We start from the raw sequence: 15,678 nt of genomic DNA, 5'->3' as shown, positions 1-15,678 counted from the left end.
CAGACTTGGAGGTGGGAAGAGAAAACGATGGCCAAAAAGAACTGGGGAGAAAAGGAGAGAAAGAACAGTGGAGGGAAGAGAGAGGTCCTCTGGGATCCAGTACATTTTTTAATTTTTTAAGACAGGGTCTCTGTCACCCAGGCTGAAGTGCTGTGGGGCGGTCTCAGCTCACTGCAGCCTCAACCTCCAAGGCTCAAGCAATCCTCCTACCTCAGCCTCCTGAGTAGCTGGGACTACAGGTTTGTGCCACTGTCCTGGCTATTTTATTTTATTTATTTATTTATTTATTTATTTATTTATTTATTTATTTATTTTGACCTCTGAACTTTTTTCTTTTTCTTTTTGAGACAGAGTCTTGCTCTGTCACCCAGGCTGGAGTGCAATGGCATGAATTCGGCTCACTGCAACCTCTGCCTCCCGGGTTCAAGCAATTCTTCTGCCCCAGCCTCCCAAGTAGCTAGGATTACAGGCACCTGCCATCATGCCCAGTTAATTTTTGTATTTTCATAGAGACGGGGTTTCACCATGTTGGCCAGGCTGCTGACCTCAGGTGATCTGCCCGCCTCGGCCTCCCAGAGTGCTGGGATTACACGTGTGAGCCATTGCACCCAGCCTGACCTCTGAACTTTTTATTGGTCTCCTGCTCCCCAAAGAGTACCCTGCTTCTCCTGGCTTAATGTCTCAGAACTTTGGTGTCATTGGTCTCAGACACCACTTTGCCATCCACTATCCAGTGGGGGGTGGTCTTCTGGATGGTTTGCATGGAGTTGCTGACGTCCAGAGCATCACCAAGATTGAAGTCCTCGCTGCAGTAGGTGGAGATCTCAACCTCCAGCTTGACCTTGATGTTCGACAGGGCCTCGTACTCCTGGGCCTGACGCTGTCCCTCTGCCCGGGTCTGTGCCAGCTCTGACTTCAGGTGCAGCACGATCCCATTGAGCTGCTCCATCTGCAGGGTGTAGCAGGCCTCCACCTCCCTCAGGCTGTTCTCCAGTCTGGCCTTCAGATTTCTCATTGAGTCCAGGTCGATCTCCAAGGACTAAACCGTACGTCTCAGCTCCGTGAGTGTCATCTCAGCAGCTCCAACCTCGGTGGACTGTGTGGTGACCACTGTGGTGCTCTCCTCAGTCTGCTGAGAGTACTACTTGTCTAGCTCCTGTAGGTTCTTCCGAGCCAGCTCATCAAATTGGGCCACAATGTCTGCCATGATCTTGGCAAGGTCCTGAGATTTGGGGGCTCCTACCTCCACAGTCAACCCAGAGCTGGCAATCTGGGCTTGCAGGCCTTTTACTTCCTCTTCATGGCTCTTCTTCATGAAAAGCAGCTCCTCCTTGAGAGCCTCAATCTGTCTCCACCTGCAGCCGAGTGACATTGGTGTCATCAATGACTTTGCGGAGTTTATGGATGTCACTCTCCCCAGACTGGTGCATGGTCAGCTCTGTCTCATACCTGACTCTAAAGTCATCAGCAGTAAGACAGGCATTGTCAATCTGCAGAACGATGTGGGCATCGTCCACAGTATTTGCGAAGATCTGAGCCCTTAGGTCCTCGATGATCTTGAAGCAATGGCTCCAGTCTCTGACCTGGAGTCCCTTCTTCTCCAGGTGCTCCCGGATTTTGCTCTGCAGTTTCCGTTCTCAGCCTCCAGGCTCCTCACTCTGTCCAGGTAGGAGGCCAGGCAGTCGTTCAGGCTTTGCATGGTCTCCTTCTTGTTCTGCATGCCTCCCATTCCTGCCAGACCCTCAACCATCCCCGCAGCTTGCCCCCGGACCCCATGCCACCCTGGAAGCTGGTGGAGTGGGACAAAGAGATCTGGGAACCAGAGCCCCCAGCGCCTGCAGAGAGCGCCTGCATAGATGCTGGCCGCCCTGCTGACTGGCTGGGTGCCATAGCTGGGCACCTGGACAGAGTCCAGGGACTGGCAGTTGGTGGAGAAGGTGGAGCGAGTGGTGAAACTCATCCCATCTGGGGAGGAGAGCGAGAGGACAGGACTCAGACTTTGCCCTTATTTTTTGTAGAGACGGGTTCTGCCTACATTGCCCAGGCTGGTCTTGAACTCCTGGGCTTGAGCGACCCTCCTGCCTCGGCCTCCCAAAGTGCTGAGATTGCAGGTGTGAGTTGCCAAAACCATTCCCAGCACATTCTTGTGGCCAGTTACCTGTTTACCTCTCATCAGCCTTCAGCTGCTCTCTGTCTCTGCCTTTCTTTGTGCCTTTAGCTTTAACTCATGCCACCAAGCACATAAATCCCCACATTTTGGGGTCTGTGAGGGGATCTGAATGGCTCAGATAGTTACCCTTGTCCCAGTTAGACCCAACTTGTGCCCAGCACCACTTCATGTGTTGGTGATCAGTGTATGGATTGGCTGTCCTTAGGTGACAGACCAACTCCCTATGACCAGGGAGATGGGAGTCAAAAGGCACCATCGGTCAGTGTAGGAGAAGAAGCCCCAGAAAAGAAGCTGAGGCACGGCAGCAACTGGCACTGTGCCCACCCAGATCCACCAACCATCCAGAATTGGATTCTTTAATATTTAATATTTATTAATAGGTAGAAAATACTGAGTTGACTGTTTGTAACTAACTCACACAGAATCCCAAAAATTAAATAAAAGGGAAGGAGGCATGGGAGGCAAAAAGCAATTTCCTCAAAAAATTCAATTTGTTTTGTTCTCTGTGTCTGATTTCCTTTGGGTTGGCCCTGCTTTCCTTAAGATCTCCAAAACCCCAGACTCGGCTTGCGTCTGGAACCAAGGCAAGACAGGGGCCATTTCTCCAGCCCAGGCCCAGGCCCAGGCCCAAGCCCTGACAATAACAGAGAGGCTGGCTCAACAGTGAGGTCTCCCCAGGATACATTAACTACCGCCTCAGTGTGAAAGATGATCAGCTATGAGCTTAATTTCTCATAAAATATCACTCAGGCCAGAGCAGGTTAGCTAAATATGTGGTCCTAAGAATTAAACAGAGTTTCCCTTGTAGCTTCAACAAAGAGGGGAAAGGCAGGGCTGCAGGGGTATAATTTTGTAGGAGCCTTCAGGGCTGCTCCTGGGCTGGCTGCTAAGTTGCTTGAGGGCAACATCATTGCAATGATAGGGTTAACATTTTCTCATCTCCCGCTGGTCCAGCCCTCCCCCTACTAACCATGCACGTTCCTTCAGTGCAAGTGGACATCAGTAGAAATCTAAAGGTTCTCTCCCTCCTTCCCTAGTCACAAAACCCAGCCTCCAATCTCTATAGACTTTACAGAAAGATGCCAGGAATATAAAGTATGGTGAATGTGCTTTGTCAGAGGTAAGACATCAGTGTATGTATAGCATTGGTTATACACGTTTTAATTTCATCACAAAAGGAAGTATATGATATTCGCTACTTTCCCCCGTATGGCCTTTGATCTAGCTATGCTGGTTTCCTCAGTATTCTTTGAACACAGCTGACACCACTCCTGCTCAGGACCTCTGAACTGGCTTTTTCCTCTGCTTGGAATACTTTTCTCCTAGATAACTCTGTGGCATGCTCCCTTAATGTCACCTTTTCCATGAAACTCTCTCTGGTCACTACATCCAAAGCCACTTCAAATTGCTGCTTTTCTTCCTTGCTCTGCTTTTCCCTACTTAGCCTTATTATTTACACTTGATATGTTTTACTGTTTAAATTGTTTGATCTGTTTCCACTTATATAATGTAAGCTTCATGAAGGCAGGCATTTTTTTTTAAGTTCAGGGGTACAAGTGCAGGTTTGTTACATAGGTAAACTTATGTCATGGGGGCTTGTTGTACAGATTATTTCATCACCCAGGTATTAAGCCTAGTATCCATTAGTTGTTTGTCTTGATCCTCTCCCTCCTCCAACCCTCCACCCTCTAAAAGGCCCCTGTGTGCGGTGTTACCCCCGTGTGTCCATGTGTTCTTATCATTTAGCTCCTACTTATAAGTGAGAACATGAGGTATTTGGTTTTCTGTTCCTGTGTTAGTTTGCTGAGGATAATGGCTTCCAGCTCCATCCATGTCCCTGCAAAGGACATGATCTCATTCTTTTTTATGGCTGCATAGTATTCCATGGTGTGTGTATGTACCACATTTTCGTTATTTTTCTTTATCCAGTCTGTCATTGATGGGTATTTAGGTTGATTCCATGTCTTTGATACTGTGAATCGTGCTGCAATGAACATACGCATGCATGTGTCTCTATAGTAGAATAATTTCTATTCCTTTGGGTATATACCCACTAATGGGATTGCTGGGTTGAATGGTGGCTCCGCTTTTAGCTCTTTGACAAATCGCCACACTGTCTTCCACAATAGCTGAACTAATTGACACTCTCACCGACAGTGTATAAGCGTTCCTTTTTCCCCACAACCTCGCCAACATGTTATTTTTTTACTTTTTAATAATAGCTATTCTGACCGGTGTGAGGTAGTATATCATTGTGGTTATAATTTGCATTTCTCTAATGATCACTGATACTGAGGTTTTTTTTCATATGCTTGTTGGCCACATGTATGAGGTCAGAGATTTTCATCTATTTGATTTACTGCCTCATCTCCAGCAATTAAAACAATGCCTGACCTATAATAGATGCTCAATAAACATTTGTTGCATTCATGAATGTGTCAGAATGAGCCCATATTTGGGGTTAGATATGAGTTCAGATGTGTCCACAGCCAGTTATGAACAGTGAGACCGGGTACATGACTTCACCTCTCAGAGTCTCAATTTTCTTATCTGAAAGTTGGATATGACATCTATTTCATAAGGTCCTGGGAAATGTCAACAGGGTAATGCATATAAAGGGTTGAACACATTGTCTGGCTGGGAAATAAGTAACTGACAAGTTGTATTACTACTGCAAGAAGAGTAAGTGGTTGCTGCTTCCGAGGTGCTTGAGAACATTTCAACAGAAACACAAAGAAAAATAAAAAGCATCCCAAAGGATTATAAATCATGCTGCTATAAAGATACATACACACGTATGTTTATTGTGGCACCATTCACAATAGCAAAGACTTAAACCAACCCAAATGTCCATCAATGAAACACTATGCAGCCATAAAAAAGGATGAGTCCATGTCCTTTGTAGGGACATGGATGAAGCTGGAAACCGTCATTCTCAGCAAACTATCACAAGGACAGAAAACCAAACACCACATGTTCTCACTCATAGGTGGGAACTGAACAAAGGGATCATTTGGACACAGGATGGGGAACATCACACACCAGGGCCTGTCATGGGGTGGGGGGAGGAGGGAAGGATAGCATTAGGAGATATACCTAATGTAAATGACGAGTTAATGGGTGCAGCACACCAACATGGCACATGTATACATATGTAACAAACCTGCACATTGTGTACATGTACCCTAGAACCTAAAGTATTTTTAAAAAAAAAAGCATCCAAATCTGCCTGGATTGGGAACAGGGCAAATGAATCTCGTGCACAAGGAGAACTTGATATGTAAACATCTGTATGTGTGTGTGTTTGCTTGTGCACATGTTCAGGTACCTCCCATTCATATAGAAGGCAGACTTTCATGGGTTTTCATTCCCATGGCAGTGTTTCCAAGTTTCATATTTGTATTTCTGCACATACACAAGCGTTGTGAACACGACACACTTGCAAAAGCATGCACATGCACGAATACACATGCACACACACGTGTGCACACATGAGCACGTGTGCATACATGAGCCCATGTGCCCACATGTTCCTCCACCCCAACCCCTAACCCAAGGGGTGAGGCTCTCTGGTAGGGCAGCTACTTCACTATTCCTGGCTTGCAGGATTTATGTCCTTACAGCCATGTTGCATTGAAGTTCCTTGCTAGACACTGCACCTGCTCCAAGCATGGCTCTCTGTTCCTCTTCCCCAACCCTCTTGCTAGCTCAGACTGTACTTTCTAAGTCCCTTCTTGAAAGGATACCTCCTTTCAAGACTCAGAAACCTCTAGTGATCTGACTGCAAAGGAGCGTGAGGACACTAGATAAACAAATACCAGTTCTGGCCCCAGGTGTCACTGAGAGAAGCCACAACACTGAGCCAGAGTTTAAAATGGCAATGGCTTTCTGGAGGACTTCCCTATGTGGCAAGGCATGCTGAGGTCTAGACTGGGGGCAGCTTTCAGGGTAGAACCAGCACCTGCTGGAAACAGTTCGTGTCATTATATAGCCCCTAGCCCCTTCATCCTACCCCATCTGCCCTCTCTGCCATAGTGAAAGTAGAGTCCTGGTAAACACTAACTTTAGAATTAGGTGGTTTGGGGATTAGAATCTCAGGTCCAATACTTGATAGCTGTGAGAAGTTCAACCAGTTTCTTATTCTCTCTGAACCATGATTTCATCATCTGTTGAATGATCTGAACTCCTTAGAATTACTGGAAGGATTTAAATCAGAGTCACCATGTATTGCTGCTCAGGTTGTGCACTGCACAGTTCCAGGGAGCCATCATTGATATGGGCTATAAAATAAATGACAGCCCTTGGATTGTGCAGGACATAGCCCATACCAACTTACGTGATAATACATGTATGAAATAACATGTTAAAAGCACCTGGTCCAAGGCCTGGCACCTAGTAGGTGCTAAATAAATGGTGGCCAAAAATTAGGTTTATTAATCATGCCTTTAATTCACAGAAAGGCACCCATTGGCCGGGTGCCGTGGCTCATGCACGTGATCCCAGCACTCTGGGAGGCTGAGGCAGGCAGATAACTTGAGGCCAGGAGTTTGAGACCAGCCTGGGCAACAGGGCAAAACCCCATCTCTTTAAAACAAAAACAAAAACAAAAACAGCTAGGCTTGGTGGCACACACCTGTAACCCCAGCTACCTGAGAGGCCTGAGGCATGAGACTCGCTTCAACCCAGGAGGTGGAGCTTGCAGTGAGCCGAGATTGCACCACTGCACTCCAGCTTGGGCAACAAAACGACACTCTGTCTCAAAAAAAAGAAAGGCACCCATACAGCCTTCATTGCCTGCTGACATAATGGCTGAGGGTAGGAAGTTTTCGCCATGGTAATATACAAGGCAACTTCAGTGGTGATGGGATATGATGTCCTCGGGACATCCATTTTTATTGTTCTTTAGATTCCAGAGTTTAAGAGTTTGCTCATGGCTTTTGCTCACCTTAAGTTTTCTTGGTGAACAATCAGATATCTTGCAATACTAGGATGTGTGTGCTCTTGGAATCATTTGGTCTTAATGAGGTGGGATTTGCTTTAAGTGGAGTGTAATTGCCCTCCCCCATTAAAATATTTTCTTTTAAATCAAAACATTATGTATGATGTCCTTTTAAACATAGCTGACCTTTAAAAAGGAGAATCTAGATGCTCAGACCTCCAACCTCAATCCTTGTGGTCTGGTAACTACCCCTTCTATACCCAGGCAGAGATAGGAACTTTACTTTCTGGTGAGGTCAACTCGTAGATGTGGCGTAAACCTGAGAGAGGTAGAAGATGCCTACTACACACAGGATTTACATTGTGAAAAGTTGGATTGTCAAATATGGTGCCCCTACCTGGGTCCCATAAAGCTACAGCCAAACCTAAACCACCCCACCCCAGGTAGGAGGCTGGAGGGTTCTAATCAGCCCAGATAATTGGCTTAAAAATATGAACAACAAGGATTCCCAAGTGAAACAGCCAGGTCCCACTCAGTCAGCCTATAGTGAAGTTCACCAGCTGCTAAGCCACACTAACAAGCCAAGAACCTCCAATCGGCAGTTTAGAGCCTCTCTCCTAGAGGTTCATCAGATACTGAGGGACTGATTTTGACATGAAAGATAGAGACTAAAAATAACAATCATAAAGAGCACAAGAAAGGGAGAAAGAGATGAGAAAAGAAAGGAAGAAAGGAGGGAGGGAGGGAGGGAAGAAGGAAGTAATTGACACAATTAATACAAAGCAGGGGCAAAATAATACTGACCAACATAGTGAAACCCTGTCTGTACTAAAAATACAAAAATTAGCCGTGTGTGGTGGCACGCACCTATAGTCCCAGCTATTCAGGAGGCTGAGGAAGAAGAATTGCTTGAACCTGGGAGGTGGAAGTTGTAGTGGGCCAAGATCACCCCAATGCACTTCAGCGTGGGCAACAGAGTGAGACTTCATCTCAAAAAAAAAAAAAAAGAAAAAAATATATATATATATACACACACATATATATGGGCTGGGTGCGGTGGCTGACACCTGTAATTACAGCACTTTGGGAGGCCAAGGCGGGTGGATCATGAGATCAGGAGATCAAGACCATCCTTGCTAAAAGGGTGAAACCCCGTCTCTACTAAAAATACAAAAAATTAGCTGGGTGTGGTGGTTGGCACCTGTAGTCCCAGATACTCAGGAGGCTGAGGCAGAAGAACGGCATGAACCCAGGAGGCGGAGCTTGCAGTGAGCCAAGATCACGCCACTGCACTCCAGCCTGGGCGAAAGTGTGAGACTCTGTCTCAAAAAATATATATATATATATATGATTAGTAGTCATGATGAGAGAAGATATTGCAACTATAAAATAAGAATGAAGATCATAAAAAGAGAAGAACAAGAACGAACTCATAGAAATGAAAAATGTGAGAGCCGAAATAAAAATGCAACAGATGGATGGGAAGATACAGTTGAGGACATTCCCCAGAAACTCTAACATTACAACAGAAATGGCAAATGAGAGAAAGTGAGATCTGTCTGGAGATCCAAAGTCTAAATAACCAAGAGAGACAATGGAGGAGGGGAAACATCAAAGAAAGAAATAGAAGAACTTTAATGAATGGAGGAATCTAAGTTTCTAGATTAAGGAGGACTTCAAAGAGCCTAGCATAATGTAGGAATTCTCAAATCAAAGTCTGTCATTCCAAAACTTTAGGTCACCAGAAATGAATAAAAGCTCTCAGGGAAAAATAGACATCAAAATGTCATCAAACTAGAAAATAACAGAACAGTGCTTTTAAAATTCAGAAGGAAAGTTATTTCTAACTTTGAATTCTTTAGCCTGCCAAACTATCAGTCAGAAGTGAATATAGAATAGAGACATTTTTAGAAAATGCAGGGTCTTTAAAAAATTACCTCCCCTATACCTTTCTTAAAAAGTTACTGAAGGATATGCTCCATCAAAATAAAGGAGTAAACTGAAGAAAAGGAATGGGATCAACAGGTAATCCAGCACAGGTGAGAAGAGACCGGGAATTTTCAGGAGAATGGAAAAGAAAAGGCCAAGAAAACAGCTGTAGAGCAATTCAAAAGGAAAACTAATCCAGAGTAGAGCAGGAGAAGAGAGATATCTAGAAAGTGTCTCTGGGGATAAAAAATAAAAGTGGTAGATTATCTGACATGTTTTGTTATGTAGAGAGGCATTCTATAGCTGTACAAAGATTTCACCAGAAATTTGACAAACACCAAACATTTAAAAAAAAAAAACAATTAAATATAAGAAAAATAAAACATTCTGTAATTACCTCATATAAGGACTCTTAAATTTTCCTCTCCATAATATATCTTGAAAAACTATTATTTGTCTTTTATTTTTGTTTTGGGGATAACAAATTTTTACCCAGAAGCACACTAAATATATGTGCTGTAAGACATGATAATTTGACATTACAATTTCATGCAATGACATACCTACTAACTGATTCAACATTTCCATTCATAGACTAGCATACTGGGCAAATTTGAGTTACTTGCCACGCATAGATGAGCCCCAAGTGCTTTGTTACGCAAGAAGTGCCAGATAAGAAAGACTTTCTACAACACTTTAGTCTTTTGGGTGTGCATACTGTTTCCACGTTTTGAGGTACTCTCATATTTAGCTTTTATTTAGCCTTACAGGTGTAGTTCCATATTGTTTTTAAGTGCAGCTTGAGCAAATGGTAACTATGACCCCCAAAAGTTGATGAATACAATGGTGCAACAAGAACATACCTTCCAGAGAATGACTCCCTCTTCCATCACACACTCAAGTCTCCTCCTCCTCCTTTGGTGAATAAAGTCAAGTCTTTATTATAACAACTCATTGTGTATTATTTATTTAAGCTTGTTTTTATTGTTCATTTGATATTTTTTCCTATCTGTGAAAGTTGAGCATCTTGGGTTGGGATGCATTAATACTTTCTCCAGTTAATATTCATGAGTTTTGTTTTCTTCCATTTAACAGGTCTTCACTTAGTGGCAGGGTTTTCAGGGTCAAATTAAAGTCCTTAAAAGAAATAGGTGTCAGGAAAGGAAATGTAATTACATGACCTGGATCAGCAGTAAATAACACATGGACCAAGTCATAAAAAAAACAAATACAAATTGAATAAAAATAAGAATTGGGCCGGGCGTGGTGTAAGTGACTTAAGCCATGTTCGGAAGATGAACAAAGAATTGTATTCAAAGGGTGCTGTAACATAATTGTCTTCGTACTCCTTATTAGAAAGTCAATGTGTAATATATAAATTTGAAGTATCAAGAATAGCAATATAAACTTGTTATTTAGAAAAATGGAAGTAAATACTTAAAAAAACATCTCAAGCATTGAACATGCTTGCCTCTGGAAATGAGGACTAGGGTGAAGAGAGAGACAGGATACTCCTTTTCATTGTGTTTTATAGGACTGTTTGACTTTCTAAAGTAATAACTAATAAAAATTAAAATTACATTTAAAAAGGCAATATATATTCATTAGAGAAAACTTGGAAAATACAAAAAGGGAAAGAGAATAAAATAAAAGTCATTCATAACATATCTACTCAGAAAAGCCGCTGATGAAACAATTGTAGGCTAGTTTCGAGTTTTTCTACTATACATACGTACATCCACGTTTTTAAAATAAAAGTGAGATTGTATTATAAATATTGTTTTGCAACCTGCATTTTTTTCCTTAAGGTAATTGTGGCAAATTTTCCTATATTAATATTCACCTACTATATCCTTTTAAGGGCTGTATATTCCCCATTATACAAATATACTATAATTTATTTAATTCAACCCAATATTTACCATTAATTATTCAACCAGCATAATTATTCCAGCAAACAAATGCAACTTTTGATTCTTTTGAAAAGATAGTAGAAAGGAATTTTCTCTATCCTTTGTTCAATTGTTGTCAATAATTTCTATTTTGCTTTACTAGCAAGGCTGAGATATTTGACTTGCTCTGAGATTTTCCCCTGACAATTCACACTCTTTTAAAAATTCTCTCTCCCTTTAAAATTGTAAAAGGAATGTGTATGTGGCAAATAGATGTTCTTGCCTGATAGTGACCATTTTCTCATCGTTAGGGAATAGCACCTCGGTTTTTCTTCCTAGAATCCCTCCTCCCTCTCAGGCAATGGCTCAGCCTATCTGGTTTGGGTGAAACTGAACCCACCTCTGGTCCAGGGTGACCATATGATCTCACCTGGTCCCTCAGCCTAATTCATCTTTCCAGGCTCCATAAATGGTCCAGGGATGGATGTATGACCAGAAAGGACGCAACAGAGTCAACACCACAGCTTTCAGTGGAAATTTTAGGGAAAAAGATTTCTCTTTCTTTTCACAGGGATGGCTGAGCTGATAAAAGTTTAAGTCTGGGGTGACTGGTGACCATTTGCTACTGCAAAGGGAAAGCCTGCCTGAGGATCCAGCCAAAGAGGAAGAAAGATGACCAAGAGATTTAAAAAGGCAGAATCATGACGACACCTTTTGAGTACCTGGATCCAGCACTGCCCAATGCTCCTAGCCAGTTGCAGGAACTAATACATTTCCTTTTCTCCTTAGTCTCTTTTGAGTTGGGGTGCTGTCATCTGCAAGTGAGTATATATGTTAATAATATATACTCAAAGTCAAATAACTCAAAAAGCGTTGGTAAAAAGTGAAAACTAAAACTTCCTCTTTTCTTCCCCAAATTCTCAGTCCAAACACCCCGGAGACAATCACTTCTCAGTTTCTTAACTATGCTCCAAAATGTGTCTGTGCGCTTACAAATATACCAATTTCCAATTTTTGAAATATACAAACACGATTATACTACCTATACTATCTTGTAGCTTGTGTTTTTAGTTTACTATGAGGAAAGAAGATACCTTGCCTTGTACAAATCTAGATGTTTACTTCATTTTTTCCTAAGACTTTTTTTTCTTAAGATGAAGTCACACTCTGTTGTGGGCTGGAGTGCAGTGGCATGATCTCAGCTCACTGCAACCTCCGCCTCCTGGGTTCAAGTGATTCTCCTACCTCAGCCTCCCAAGTGGCTGGGATTTCAGGCACACGCCACCATGCCTAGCTTTTTTTTTTTTTTTTAAGTAGAGACGGGATTTTACCATGTTGAGCAGGCTGGTCTTGAACTCCCAACCTCAAGTGATCTGCCCACCTTGGCCTCCCAAACAGCTGGGATTACAGGCGTGAGTCACTGCACCCGGCCATTTTTTCTAAGACATTTACTTACATGTTTTCATTTTGCAAAGGAGTGTGTTATATGGACATCCCATATTCTAACCAGTCCTGTACTGATGACCATTTAGGTTTACCCAGTTTTTCATCATTAAAAACAGGCTGTGATGGGCATCATTCTTTTATCATTTTGTGCAGCATATCCACAAAGCCAAAGAAGTTTATGCTTCTGGCGCCTCATTGTCCAGGCCCCTTCCAGGGAGCTGCCATTTCATTTACTGTCACAGGATTCAGGTAAGTGAATGCCAGCTGCACAACATAAGAGTGACGTCCAGTAATAGTACTACTGTCCCGTGCCAACTCACAGGGGTCAAGATCCAAAGTTACAGGACCCTGGGCCATGTCTCAGTAAAAACATGCCCGAGGACAACAGGTACAGAATTTTACAGAAGTGGAAGAGACCTGGTTTGAAATGTACAGAACCAGAAGCTAGTCTGGGGAAAGTTCCAATTGTCAGACATATGAAAAGGATTTTGATTCTCACAAAAGTCTACCAGAAACATAATAATTCAGCATGTACAACAAAAAATGGACCATATGGTTTTTTTCTTTTTTGACTAGAACCCGGGAGAATAAAATTTATCAAGATTCTGTCTTTGTAGGACCAAATCTGCAGTAATACCAGAAGCAGCAAGTATATGTCTGTATGAAGTGGCATGTTTTCTCATCTTGACTATCAATAATAAAGAACAGGCCAGGCGCAGTGGCTCAAGCCTGTAATCCCAGCACTTTGGGAGGCTGAGACGGGCGGATCACGAGGTCAGCAGATCGAGACCATCCTGGCTAACACGGTGAAACCCCGTCTCTACTAAAAAAAAAAAAAAAAAAAAAAATACAAAAAAACTAGCCGGGCGAGGTGGCGGGCGCCTGTAGTCCCAGCCACTCGGGAGGCTGAGGCAGGAGAATGGCGTGAACCCGGGAGGCGGAGCTTGCAGTGAGCCGAGATCTGGCCACTGCACTCCAGCCTGGGTGACAGAGCGAGACTCCGTCTCAAAAGAAAAAATAATAATAATAATAATGAACAAATTTCCATTTGCTGTGCCATAGGAAAGACTGAACTATCTTCCTACTCTCTTTATGAAAAGTGATATTTCAAAATTGTTGTCATATGAATCAGAAGCAAAGAGTATGCAGCCAAAAATTATAGGAAAGAAGGCATTGTAAAAGCACATGAAGCAGTAAATTAATAAGAACATTGTTATTTTTCTGAATTTTGTGATTATGGTATTTGGTAGCTTTTTAAAATGTGTGACTTCTGTAGTTTATTTTCTCTTTGCAAATAAATATTCATTGTGTGCCTAACTTGTATGTGTAATTTTGTGTCTTTTTATGAGGCTCTCTAGAATTGTCTGAAACACAGGCTCTGAAAACTTGCTTCTGCACCTGTGTAGAGGATGAACACACATGATCTGCAGCCAGACCTCCCAGCTTCAGATCTCAGTGGGGCCATCTGCCAGCTTTATAATGCTGGGTGGTTTACTTTGCCTTTCTATGCCTCAGTTTTCTCATCTATGAAGTGGGGATAATAACTTCAAAGGGTTTTTCGTAGGGTTAAATGAGTTAATACATATAAAGAACCCAGAAGCTGGCTATCATTAATCATCAATAACAATTATGTTTGTTTGTTTGTTTGTTTGTTTGTTTGTTTTTGAGACAGAGTCTCACTCTGTTGACCGGGTTGGAGTGCAGTGGCATGATCTCAGCTCAATGCAATCTCCGCCTCCCAGGTTCAAGCAATTCTCCTGCCTCAGCCTCCCGAGTAGCTAGGATCACAGGCACCCATCACCATGCCTGGCTAATTTTTGTATTTTTGGTAGAGACAGGGTTTCACCATCTTGGCAGGCTTAGTCTCGAACTTCTGACCTCGTGATCCACCCGCCTCGGCCTCCCAAAGTGCTGGGATTACAGACGTGAGCCACCGTGCCCAGCCACAACTATGTTTATCTCTTACGCACATGTGCAGGTATTTCCGCAGGATGCTTTCCCTGGTACAAGGGTATACACTTGATGGATTTTAATAGAGAATGCCAAATACTCTTCAGAAAGCTGGGCTAACTTACCACCACCCTACTGTGTACATAGTGACATACCTCAGAACCGAGGAGTCAGGAGTCCATCCTGGGTGACTCTAAGGCTTGGGTTCTTACTTCATTCCAGACTAGCCCCAGTTCCCTGAACATGTCCAGGTCAAGTTGGTTTGGTGGCTACGGGGAATTGCAGGCCGTGCTCCCAGCTGACGCTCCTGTCAATCTTGGCAGCACCTTACATTTACAACATGCCTTACCTTTTATTGAGCACAGTGGCCCTGTAGGTTAGGCAGGTCAGGGCTGTGATTAATAATTTATGGAAGAAGAAATTATGTCTCACATCAGCAAGAGACCTATGCAAGATTACTCCAACTGGTAAGTATTAGTTGGGGCAAAAGAAATTGCAGTTTTTGCCATTAAAAGTAATGGCAGGCCGGGTGCAGTGGCTCACGCCTGTAATCCTAACACTTTAGGAGGCCAAAGTGGGCAGATCATCTGAGGTTAGGAGTTTGAGAACAGCCTGGCCAACATGGTGAAACCCTGTGTCTACTAAAAATACAAAAATGACCCAGGCATGGTGGCGGGTGCCTGTAATCCCACCTACTCAGGAGGCTGAGGCAGGAGAATTGCTTGAACCCAGGAGGCGGAGGTTACAGTGAGCTGAGATTGCGCCATTGCACTCCACCCTGGGCAACTAGAGCAAAACTCCGTCTCCAAAAAAAAAAAAAAAAAAAAAAAAGTAATGGCAAAAACCACAATTACTATTACCTCAACCTAACAGGAGGTAGAGGACCAAGAACCCAGGGCTCATGCCTGTAATTTTAAAGGAAACTGGTGTGTTTCCTTGTGGTACCTCATTGTCTCTCAAAATTCTATTAAAATGAAATATACTTTTTAAAATGGCATATATTCACAATGAAATATACCCTTTTCTCCAAGTCAGTAGTGAAAAGCAGGCATTAAGGCTATATAATATACTAAAAGGGCACCTCTTAGAAAAATAAATTTAATTGCAGCCTCTTGATTCAAATGAAACTCACTCTGTTTTAAACTTTCAATTATAGTAAGATAAAGCTGCTGAGAATGTGCTTTCCATCCTAATTTGAGACTTCAGATGGCAGCTCCTTTTGTACTTCTATCTTTAAAAAACTGCCTCCCCCAGCCCCCAATCTTGTTATCTTCTCTTTGACTTGCCAAACAAATCTAGTCCAAAAAAATAAAACTGATTAAATGCCTAAGGGAAGGAAGTGAAGAGCTTAA

At 42.8% G+C, this 15,678-nt stretch overlaps 1 pseudogene; it reads right to left on the bottom strand.

Annotated features, from left to right (window-relative positions):
- Window positions 1–673: 673 nt before the first annotated feature.
- On the bottom strand, window positions 674–1,960 carry LOC111521896 (annotated as a pseudogene).
- Between the last annotated feature and the right edge of the window lie 13,718 nt (window positions 1,961–15,678).

The sequence above is a fragment of the Piliocolobus tephrosceles genome, chromosome 13, assembly GCF_002776525.5.
Source record: "Piliocolobus tephrosceles isolate RC106 chromosome 13, ASM277652v3, whole genome shotgun sequence".
In the NCBI taxonomy this organism is placed as follows: domain Eukaryota; kingdom Metazoa; phylum Chordata; class Mammalia; order Primates; family Cercopithecidae; genus Piliocolobus; species Piliocolobus tephrosceles.
Note: the sequence above shows the minus strand (reverse complement) of the source record. Positions and strands in the feature narration are given on the sequence as shown.